Source organism: Grammomys surdaster, unplaced genomic scaffold (assembly GCF_004785775.1).
Source record: "Grammomys surdaster isolate TR1022 unplaced genomic scaffold, NIH_TR_1.0 67, whole genome shotgun sequence".
NCBI lineage: Eukaryota > Metazoa > Chordata > Mammalia > Rodentia > Muridae > Grammomys > Grammomys surdaster.
The window spans coordinates 7,073,479-7,082,740 of record NW_021604569.1 but is presented as its reverse complement, the minus strand read 5'-3'; the positions used below and the strand labels follow the sequence as shown (position 1 = coordinate 7,082,740).

General features: G+C 46.4%; 1 pseudogene; it reads right to left on the bottom strand.

The window, feature by feature from the left end:
* Nucleotides 1–1,196: 1,196 nt before the first annotated feature.
* LOC114631158 lies at nt 1,197–1,308 on the bottom strand (annotated as a pseudogene).
* Between the last annotated feature and the right edge of the window lie 7,954 nt (nt 1,309–9,262).

Sequence of the window (9,262 nt, the reverse complement as noted above, 5' to 3'; positions counted from 1 at the left end):
ATCTGAGCTATCAGTCCGATGGCTCTCCTACTCTCATGCCCTCAGGAGTCGGCTCGCCAGCAACCCCAAAACCAGCTGTGCTGCCCAGGTGAGGTGCAGGGCCTGCTCTCCTGATTGCTGCATCAGATGAGAGGCAGGGACATCTCTCCCACTCTGATGCTCTTGGGGCCAGCTGTCTTGTCTGCCATGGGTGGCAAGGGGCGAAAGAAGGCACAACTCTTCCTTGTCTTTGTCTCCACAGGGCAGACAAGTGGCAGGCCCACCTCTCCCACACCCATGCCCTTGGGGCCAGCTTGCTCATGCCCTGTCACCGGAGTCAGCTTTACTGTGCTGCCCAGGCAAGGTGTGGGGCCCCATCTCCCAAGTGCTGCAGCTGGTGAGGGGCTGGGGCAGCTCTCCTATTCTCGTGACCTCAGGGCCAGGTCTCTCACCTCCCACAGGTTGTAAGGAGCTAGGGGGGAGGAGAGTATCTCTCCCTTGACCACGCCACTGCAGGGAAGATGAGTGGTAAGGCTAGCTCTCCCATACTTGTAGCCTTAGGGTCAGCTCACCCACAGCTTCCACAATGTGGAGGGCTTGCAATATCTCATGTACTGCAGCTGGCTGAGACGGGGTCAGCTCTCCTGTTCTCACACCCCCAGGACCAGCTCTCCACAATGTTCAGGTGAGGATCAGGGCCAGTTCTCCACAGCCCTCAGACATCAACATGTCCCTAGGTGGCAGCCCAGACCAGAGATGTCCACCTAGTCTTTGGTGTAACAGACCCCTACTACTGCAGGAACATGGACTCAGACATGGCCCCAGGTGGCAGCACAGGCCAGGACCCCACTATGATCCCAGGTGGCATCACTGGCTACACACATCAGAGTGTTCTCCCCTGGAGTCTCCAGTTCTGCCTCTCTTCATTGTGCCTACATCCTTCTGTTTCTCTTTCTCTTCCGTTTCTCCACCACTTACTTGCTCCTCATAGTGGTGCCCGGGGTCTCTGAGTGTCTGGGGTCATCTCAAGAGTGGTCTCAGAAGTGCTATGTTCCACTCATACATTATGGCATTGGGCAGAGGTCATCTGGGGCACCATCTGCACACACAAACCCTAAGGCCTGCATGTAGCAGACTGGTGGTCATCTCAGATTAGCTCCCTGTCCAGGACCCATGGTGCTGTTCTGGTGGTCATTTTAGGCTCACTTTTTTCAGGGAATGTTAGGCTACTAATCATAGATGTTCATAGGTCAGAACGCTGAACGTAAACACAGCCTCTCTCCTCTCATGTGACCCAGCAGCCACACCTGCAAGGCCTCTAGGGGCAGGCATATTCTTAACTGTGGAAAAGGCTGTGGTAACAACAGGCCCTCAGAAAGTAAGGTTTCCCACAAACTTATCTGGGCATGCTAGGCCATCATTTTCAATGTCTTCTTAACATGTCAGGCTGTCGGGCCAATGTGCTCTAAGTAGGCGAGCGCTCTGGTGACAAACTCCCAGGCTGTTTGGAATGATTACCGTCTCCCAGCACTTATCCTGTTCTCAACCGTTTCTCTTTCTAAAATAATCACCAGTCTGGAGGCCTAGACTGAGGTGACAGTTTATGATGGCTCAGTCCCTTGCATCTGCCAAGTGTTTTCAAACTTTCTTGGTATACCATGACAAATTTTGTTTGAAAAATAATGTGGGGTTGGGTGCATAGCTCAGAGGTAGAATTAAGGTGTATATGTGAGGCCTTGTACTCAATCCCCAACACCTCAGCCCCTGATGCCCGAGGAGGCAGGAGCATCAGGGGTTCAAGGACAGACTGGACTACATCAGAACCTTTCAAAACCCAAACAACACAAAGCATAACCCAGCAGTGTACACAGAGTAAGGAAATGAAATACACAGCATAGGGCTGGAGAGATGGCTCAGTGGTTAAGAGCACTGACTGCTCTTCCAGAGGTCCTGAGTTCAAATCCCAGGAACCACATGGTGGCTCACAACCATCTTTAATGGGATCTGATGCCCTCTTCTGGTATCTCTGAAGAGAGCAATGGTGAATACATAAAATAATAAAATAAATAAACCTTTAAAAAAAAATACACAGCATAGCTTCTGCCCCAGCCTGAACCCACCAACAGCCAATCTACCCAACAAAAAGCAATTCCTGAATCACAATAGAATTTTGTCTTGTTTATTTGTAAGTTTGTCTCTTTTGAGATACTACCAATATGTAGCCCAGACTGGCCTTCAACCTGTAGCAACCATCCTGCTTCTGCTTCCTGAATGCAAGCTAGGATTGGGGTGTGTGTGCATGTGTGTGTGTGTGTGTGTGTGTGTGTGTGTGTGTGTGTGTGTGTGTGTGGTAGTAGTAGTAGTATGTGGTGTGATGTGATGTGTGTGGTTTTGTGTGTGTGTGGTGTGCTACGTGTGGTATGTGTGTGTCTGTATGTGTGTGGTGTGTATTTGTGTGTGTGTTAATCTATACATTGCTAGTAACTCCCTCACATCTGATAATACTACTGCGGACAGTATGGACAAGGGGCAGTATGGACAAGAATGTTTTTACGAGGCTGATGGGTGCAGTTCAGGTGGAAAGAATGCTTGTCTAGCAAGTGAGGCCTGGATTCAGCCTCCAGCATAGTATAAAACCAGGCACTGTGCCACACTTCTTTGTTCCCAGAGCTGGGAGGTGGATGCAAAAAGATCAAAAACATCCAAAGTTCATCTTCATCCACACAGTAAGACAGAGCCTAGCCTAGATCACATGATCCTCAGTCTCAATTTTTTTTCTAGTTGTAGATGATGAAGAAAAGAGACAAATTTCCACAAACAACACTGCATAGCTTCTATGGATCAACTGCTCCAAGAGAGATAAAAAATAAATCACCTACACAGAATTCAAGATCTGGCATTCCAAGTGTGAGCCATCCGCCTGGGCCTGCCTGAAAGTTTTCATTTTTTATGTTATAACATTGGATTAAAATCCCCGAACTCCCTGCAGACGACTCCCATGGCTCTCTGCTTCCCTGCTTCCTTCTTTATGGTGACGACTTTTGTCTTGAGACAGTGTCTCACATAAAGCCAGCTGAGGACAACCTTGAGTTCCTGATCCTCTTGCCTCTGTCTTTGCAGGAGCACACCATGAGTTCTCTGACAATTCTTCCTATTGTCCCATAATTGTAGGAGTCTCTAGTGACTCCTTTTGACTCCCTCTTTTGTGTAATTCTCTGTTACAATTTTTGTTGTAATCTCTGAGGTAAATGCCGGTGTATCTCCTAGATCACTCCTCAGCGGCTGGGAATGTCGGAGGATGACAACTCTCATGTACGTTCTCTCTGGGAATCACCTTCCTGCAGATAGAGCTGCCTTCCCCAAGAACACGTCCCTGAGGACAGCCTGCGAGCCTCATCTGATGAATGTTCAGTGCAGCGATAAGAAGATCGGATGGGCAATACCAACTCACTCCAAAATTACTCTGGTATTATTGATACATCAGTGCACTCTGCAGAGTTGTCCAGGTACTGAGCTGGAAAACATGTATTAATAATCAGCTGCACAAAAATCTTTATGTCAATCCGTTTCCCGGACAACCTAACCTAAGTTTGGTTTAAAAAAAAAAAAAAAAAGGCAAAAAGCCGGGCGGTGGTGGCGCACGCCTTTAATCCCAGCACTTGGGAGGCAGAGGCGGGTGGATTTCTGAGTTCGAGGCCAGCCTGGTCTACAGAGTGAGTTGCAGGACAGCCAGGGCTACACAGAGAAACCCTGTCTCAAAAAACCAAAAAAAAAAAAAAAAAAAAAAGTGGTTTGAGGAAGCGGATTCTAGAGCTGAGGCTGTAACTCAGATAACAAAGTGTGTGCTTAGATAGCACAAGCCGCTGGGTTTGATCCCAGTACCACAGAAAGCTAGGCGTGGCGGCATGTGCACGTGACTGTAACGCTAGCACCCAGGCAATGAGATCGGGAGCACTGGAAGTTCAAGCTTATCCTCCGCCACATACCAACCCAAGTTTGAGGCCAGCTTGTGCTATACAAGACGCAGTCTCAGAACAAAACAACAAAACTGCAACAATAACAAAAAAAAAACGACCTTTAATATTAGATTTTGGAACTGGGTCAGATATTTTCCATCTGGCAGTGAAGAGTCCATTGCTGGAGTACTACCAGCTCCCCGCTTGCAGTACAACTGTTAAATCTTGCTAATAAACTTGGATAGAATACGAGAATGAACCACCCAGGAAATACATACCTGAGGGTGTTGGCAGGTTGGGGAAGTACTAATGACAGATAATGATAATTTGGTGCCTCACTGTAAACAGACACCGACAGACTGAAGGTGTTTAGGCAGTCCAAGGTCAAGTAGGAAAACCAGGAAAATCTCTTATGATTTGAAAATGAAATGTCACTAGAAGTTGATGGGATTTTGGAAAATGACTGGGTGTAAGTCATGGGCTCTTAAGCATCATCACTGGGGAGAAGTGGGTCACTTTGGGTATGCCCTAGAAGAGTAGAACTTGTCCTTTGCATGGCCCTTTTCCTGTCTTCCCTGAGGTGACCGTTCTTGCATGGCCCTCTTCCTGTCTTCCCTGAGGTGAACGCCTCATGTCCATCACTCTTCACCTTTTCTTTTTATTTAATTTAATTGTTTTTACTTATTCACCTTATATCCCACTCACTGCCCCCCTTCCTGGTCACCCCCTCCCATAGTCATTCTCTCATCCCCCCCGTCGTTCGCGTCTGAGCAGGTGCCCCCCCACCCCCACCCCACAGGTATCCCTCCAAGCCTGGCACTCAATTCTCTTCGAGACTAAGTGCTTCCTCTTCTACTGAGACCTGACAAGGCATCCCAGCTAGAATATATCCCAGGTACAGGCAACAGCTTTTGGGATAGCTTCCTCTTCACCTTATTTATAGAGGTCAGATCTCTCCCAGACCCTGTAGATCACAGATTTATCTAGACTGGATGGCCATTACGCTCCAGAGATCTGTGTATTCTGTTTTTCCCAGGCTTTGCATAAAAAGTGCAAGTTACCAAGCAGGACTTCTTATGTGTGCAACGATTGCTGTTAATTGTCTACTTGATGACATCTAGAATCACCTAGAAGGGCCCTGTAGGCATGTTTGTAGGCTACATCTATGTCATGTAGACCCATTTTATGAAGCACCATTTTGGGGCGAAGACCCTGGACTGTGTGAGAGTGGAGAAAGCAAGCTGAGCACTGGCCTGCACTCATTTATTCCTCTCTGCCCTTTTTGCTTATGTGTATGTGGGAAGGGGCACATGCCATGGCATATGTATGGAGGTCAGAGGTCAACTTACAGGACTCAGTGCTATCCTACCATGCAAGCCTTGAGAAAGCAAACTCAGGTTGTCAGGCCTGGCAGGAAGTACCTCTAACCTCTCAGCCACCTCGAGGGCTCTGCTCTGCTCTTGTCTGTGAATGTAAGATGACTGACCAGCTGCTTCAAGTTCTGCCATCCAGGCTTCTCAGAGGGATAGTAACCTGGAATTTCGAATCAAGGAAACACTTTCTCTTCTAATGTATCAGGATATTTCATAGTGATAGGGAATGAAACTAAGACAGTTGAGTGTTGGGAATCAATGTGGGTCCTCACGGGTTCTCATGGGTCCTCACAGGCTCTCATGGGTCCTCATGGGTCCTCATGAGTCCTCATGTTTCTATGGCAAGCACTTTGATGACTGTTTGTAATGAAGACTGGTTTCTAGCTCACAATGTAGCTGAGGGTGGTCTTGAACTTCTGATTATGGGCATTGACACCACATCTGGTTTCATTAGAGTTTATATGAAGACTCACATCTCTTGTAGGCAGAAGACAGAACAGAATCTAGACGAGCCCCTGAATCTAGACAAGCATTCAAAGATTATTAAGAGCAGCAGCCTTACCTTTGAGGTAGTGTCAACTACAGAACAGTAGGTTACAAAGAGCATTCATATAGGAAAAGTGTCACCAAGTGATGACACCAAGTGTCATCTAGGTGAATTCTAATGTCAAATCACTATGGAGACCCCTAGGTACTGGAGTAAAAAAGATGCTACTTTCACAGAAGAACTTTATGAGGATTTGAAAACTAGCTCCATTGTATAAATAAATTCCTTAAGTTGAGGAACATTTAGGTTGTTTCTATTTTCTGGCTATTATGGATAAAGTCACAATGAAAATAGTTGAACAGGCTGGAGAGATGGCTCAGTGGTTAAGAGCACTGACTGCTCTTCCAGAGGTCCTGAGTTCAATTCCCAGCACCACATGATGGCTCACAACCATCTGTAATGGGATCTGATGCCCTCTTCTGGTGTGTCTGAAGACAGCGACAGTATACTCACATATATAAAATAAATAAATCTTAAAAAAAAAAAAAGAAAAAGAAAAGAAAAAGAAAATAGTTGAACAAGTGTCCTGTGATAAGTTGGAACGTCCTTTAGGTATATGCCCAGGGGTGGATCTTGAAATACATTGATTCCCAAGTTTCCGAGGAACCGCCATATTGATTTCCGTAGTGGCTATACAAGTTTGCACTCCCATCAGCAATGGAGGAGTGTCCCTGTAGCTGAGGCCTTAGAGAGCACATTGTAACCTACAGTTGAGGCATGTTATACAAGAGGAAAACCTGGTGGTGTTTCAGAAAAGGCTGATGGGTGAATTGGAACTTAAGAGTTCTTTGGAAAGTTGGTTGAGTGGTGTTTTGCTGGGGCAAACACATGAGGAAATGTTTTCCTGAGGGGACACAGGTGAAAGACTAAGGCAGACTCATAAAGGAACGTTTGGCTGACTCAGACACAGGAAAAAGAATGTTCTCCTAAAGCAAGCACGTGAAGGGACACGTGATGAGGATTCTTTGATAATGACACCGCATGTGTCGGTCCACCTTACTTTGCACAGTTGAGCTGCATTGGTCAGGACTCCATAGAGAGAGATGTGCCCCAAAAAACCTCCTGTAGTAGTACTGCAGTTTCTTGCCACTTCTGCAGACTCTGGCTGATTGGCAGAGTGATGTCAACTGAGATAGACCCTCAGAGGACAAGAGATGTTTGAAGGTGTTGGACTGTTAGATCCAAAACCAAGGGACACGCTCCCACAGAAACGCACACGGACAGGACTCGCTGCATTCACATGAGGTTCAGTTTAATAAAACTAGTGCACTAGGACTCTCTCGCATGCAGGCAAGAGAGATAGCCCCGAACAAGAGCTGAGTACAGTATTTATGGGTACAGTACAGTTCACGAGGGCAAACCACAAAGTCTGACCTTTCCAGGTTCGGTCCGTAGGTGACTCAGATTATGAAAATGAATGTCCTCCGTTTGTCCAGGTTTATTACACTAAGGGCTCAGCTTCCTGATTCCTGGAATGTATCTACGCTCTGGGCCCTCCTTACCCGCAGGTGGGTTCCCTGCCCCATGGTCTGAGGAATGTTAATCAGCCTCTCCCTTCCTCCTCTGAATGTTAATCCAGCAAGTGTCCTCTGACTAAGGAATGTGCCCCTCCCAGGATGTGTCCTGGGACAGTGGGGTTCTTTTAATCTTTTTTGTTTGTTTGTTTTTGTTTTTGTTTTTTCGAGAGACAGGGTTTCTCTGTGTAGCCCGGGCTGTCCTGGAACTCACTCTGTAGACCAGGCTGGCCTCGAACTCAGAAATCCGCCTGCTTCTGCCTCCCAAGTGCTGGGATTAAAGGCGTGCGCAAGGCAAGGTTCTTTTAATCTTAAATTCAAACCAAGACCCAAAAGTCTTACAGAAGTATTAAAAAGGCCTCCACAGACGGTGACGGGCTGACCTGGGCTTGCTAGATGTGCAATACTTGTGTGTTTTGTGTCTGATCACTTCACTGAGAGAAGCATAACTGAGAACTCACCCTGGGGTTCTTCCTGGTCCCTCTTGCTGAGCCGAAACTGAGGCCTGGCTGTCTCTGCTTAGGTCTACTGCTGATTTATGTTTGCTATCCCAACTCTACGGAACTGGACTGCTGATGTATCCATGAAGTGTTTGTGAATGGACCGAGCTGCCACTGCTAACCTGTAAACTGAACTGCCGATTTCCAGACAACACACATAGGAGTTGCTCCAAAAAAATCTTTCTAAACAAGTCCACTCCCCCCCCCACCCTACCCTACACACCATCCTTTCTTTTCCACTACCTCTGGTGGGTGATGGGCTAAAAGGGAGGTTAAAGCATTTAAGAACCATCATTAAAAACACGTTAGGTGCCGGGCAGTGGTGGCGCACGCCTTTAATCCCAGCACTTGGGAAGCAGAGGCAGGCGGATTTCTGAGTTCGAGGCCAGCCTGCTCTACAGAGTGAGTGCCAGGACTGTTAGTATTCTGTCTAAATTCCACCTCCACAGTTATCTGGCAACACCCAGGTATGCTCCTCCCCACAGTTACCTGGCAACGGCCAGGTAGGCATGCCCAATATAAAAAGGGGTTGCTTGCCTCCTCCTCTCTCTCTTACTTTCTTGCCACTTACTTTTCCTCGCCCTTCCTCCCTTCCCTTCCCCCTCTCTCCACGTGGTCATGGCTGGCCTCTACTTCTCTCTCTCTCCTCTTTCTCCACCATCTTCTCCCATTTCTCTCCCTACCTTTGCCCTCTGCCCTGAATAAACTCCCTCCCCTTTGGAACCATTTGGTCTGTTGTTGTCTGTTCCAAGCTGCCCGCCGAAGTCTAACAAGGACTATACAGAGAAATCCTGTCTCGAAAAAACAAAAACAAAAAAACCAAAAAACAAAAACAAAAAAAAACAGGGTAGGTTTTGAAAAAGTTAAAGTTACAAGTGGGACTCTCAGAAGACATACTGTAATTAAGTCTCTCCACAATGAAAAGTCCATGGCCAAATGGATTTACTGCTGAATTCTACCAAACTTTTATGAAAGATTTGATACCAACAATTCCGAGCTGTTTTATAGAAAAGGGAGAACCATTACCAAACTCTATAAAGCCAGTATGACCCTGATACCAAAAGCAGATTAAAAATACAACAAAGGGGCTGGTGAGATGGCTCAGCAGTTAAGAGCACTGACTGCTCTTCAAGAGGTCAAGAGTTCAAATCCCAGCAACCACATGGTGGCTCACAACCATCTACAATGGGATCTGATGCCCTCATATGGGTGTCTGAAGACAGCTACAATGTACTTACATATAATAAATGAATAAATCTAAAAAAAAATAAAATAAATAAAAATACAACAAAAAATAAAACTATAAGCTAATCTTGATAATCACAGATGCAAATATTCTCAACAAAATACTTGTAAACATAAATTCATGAGCATATTAAGAAAATACTACATC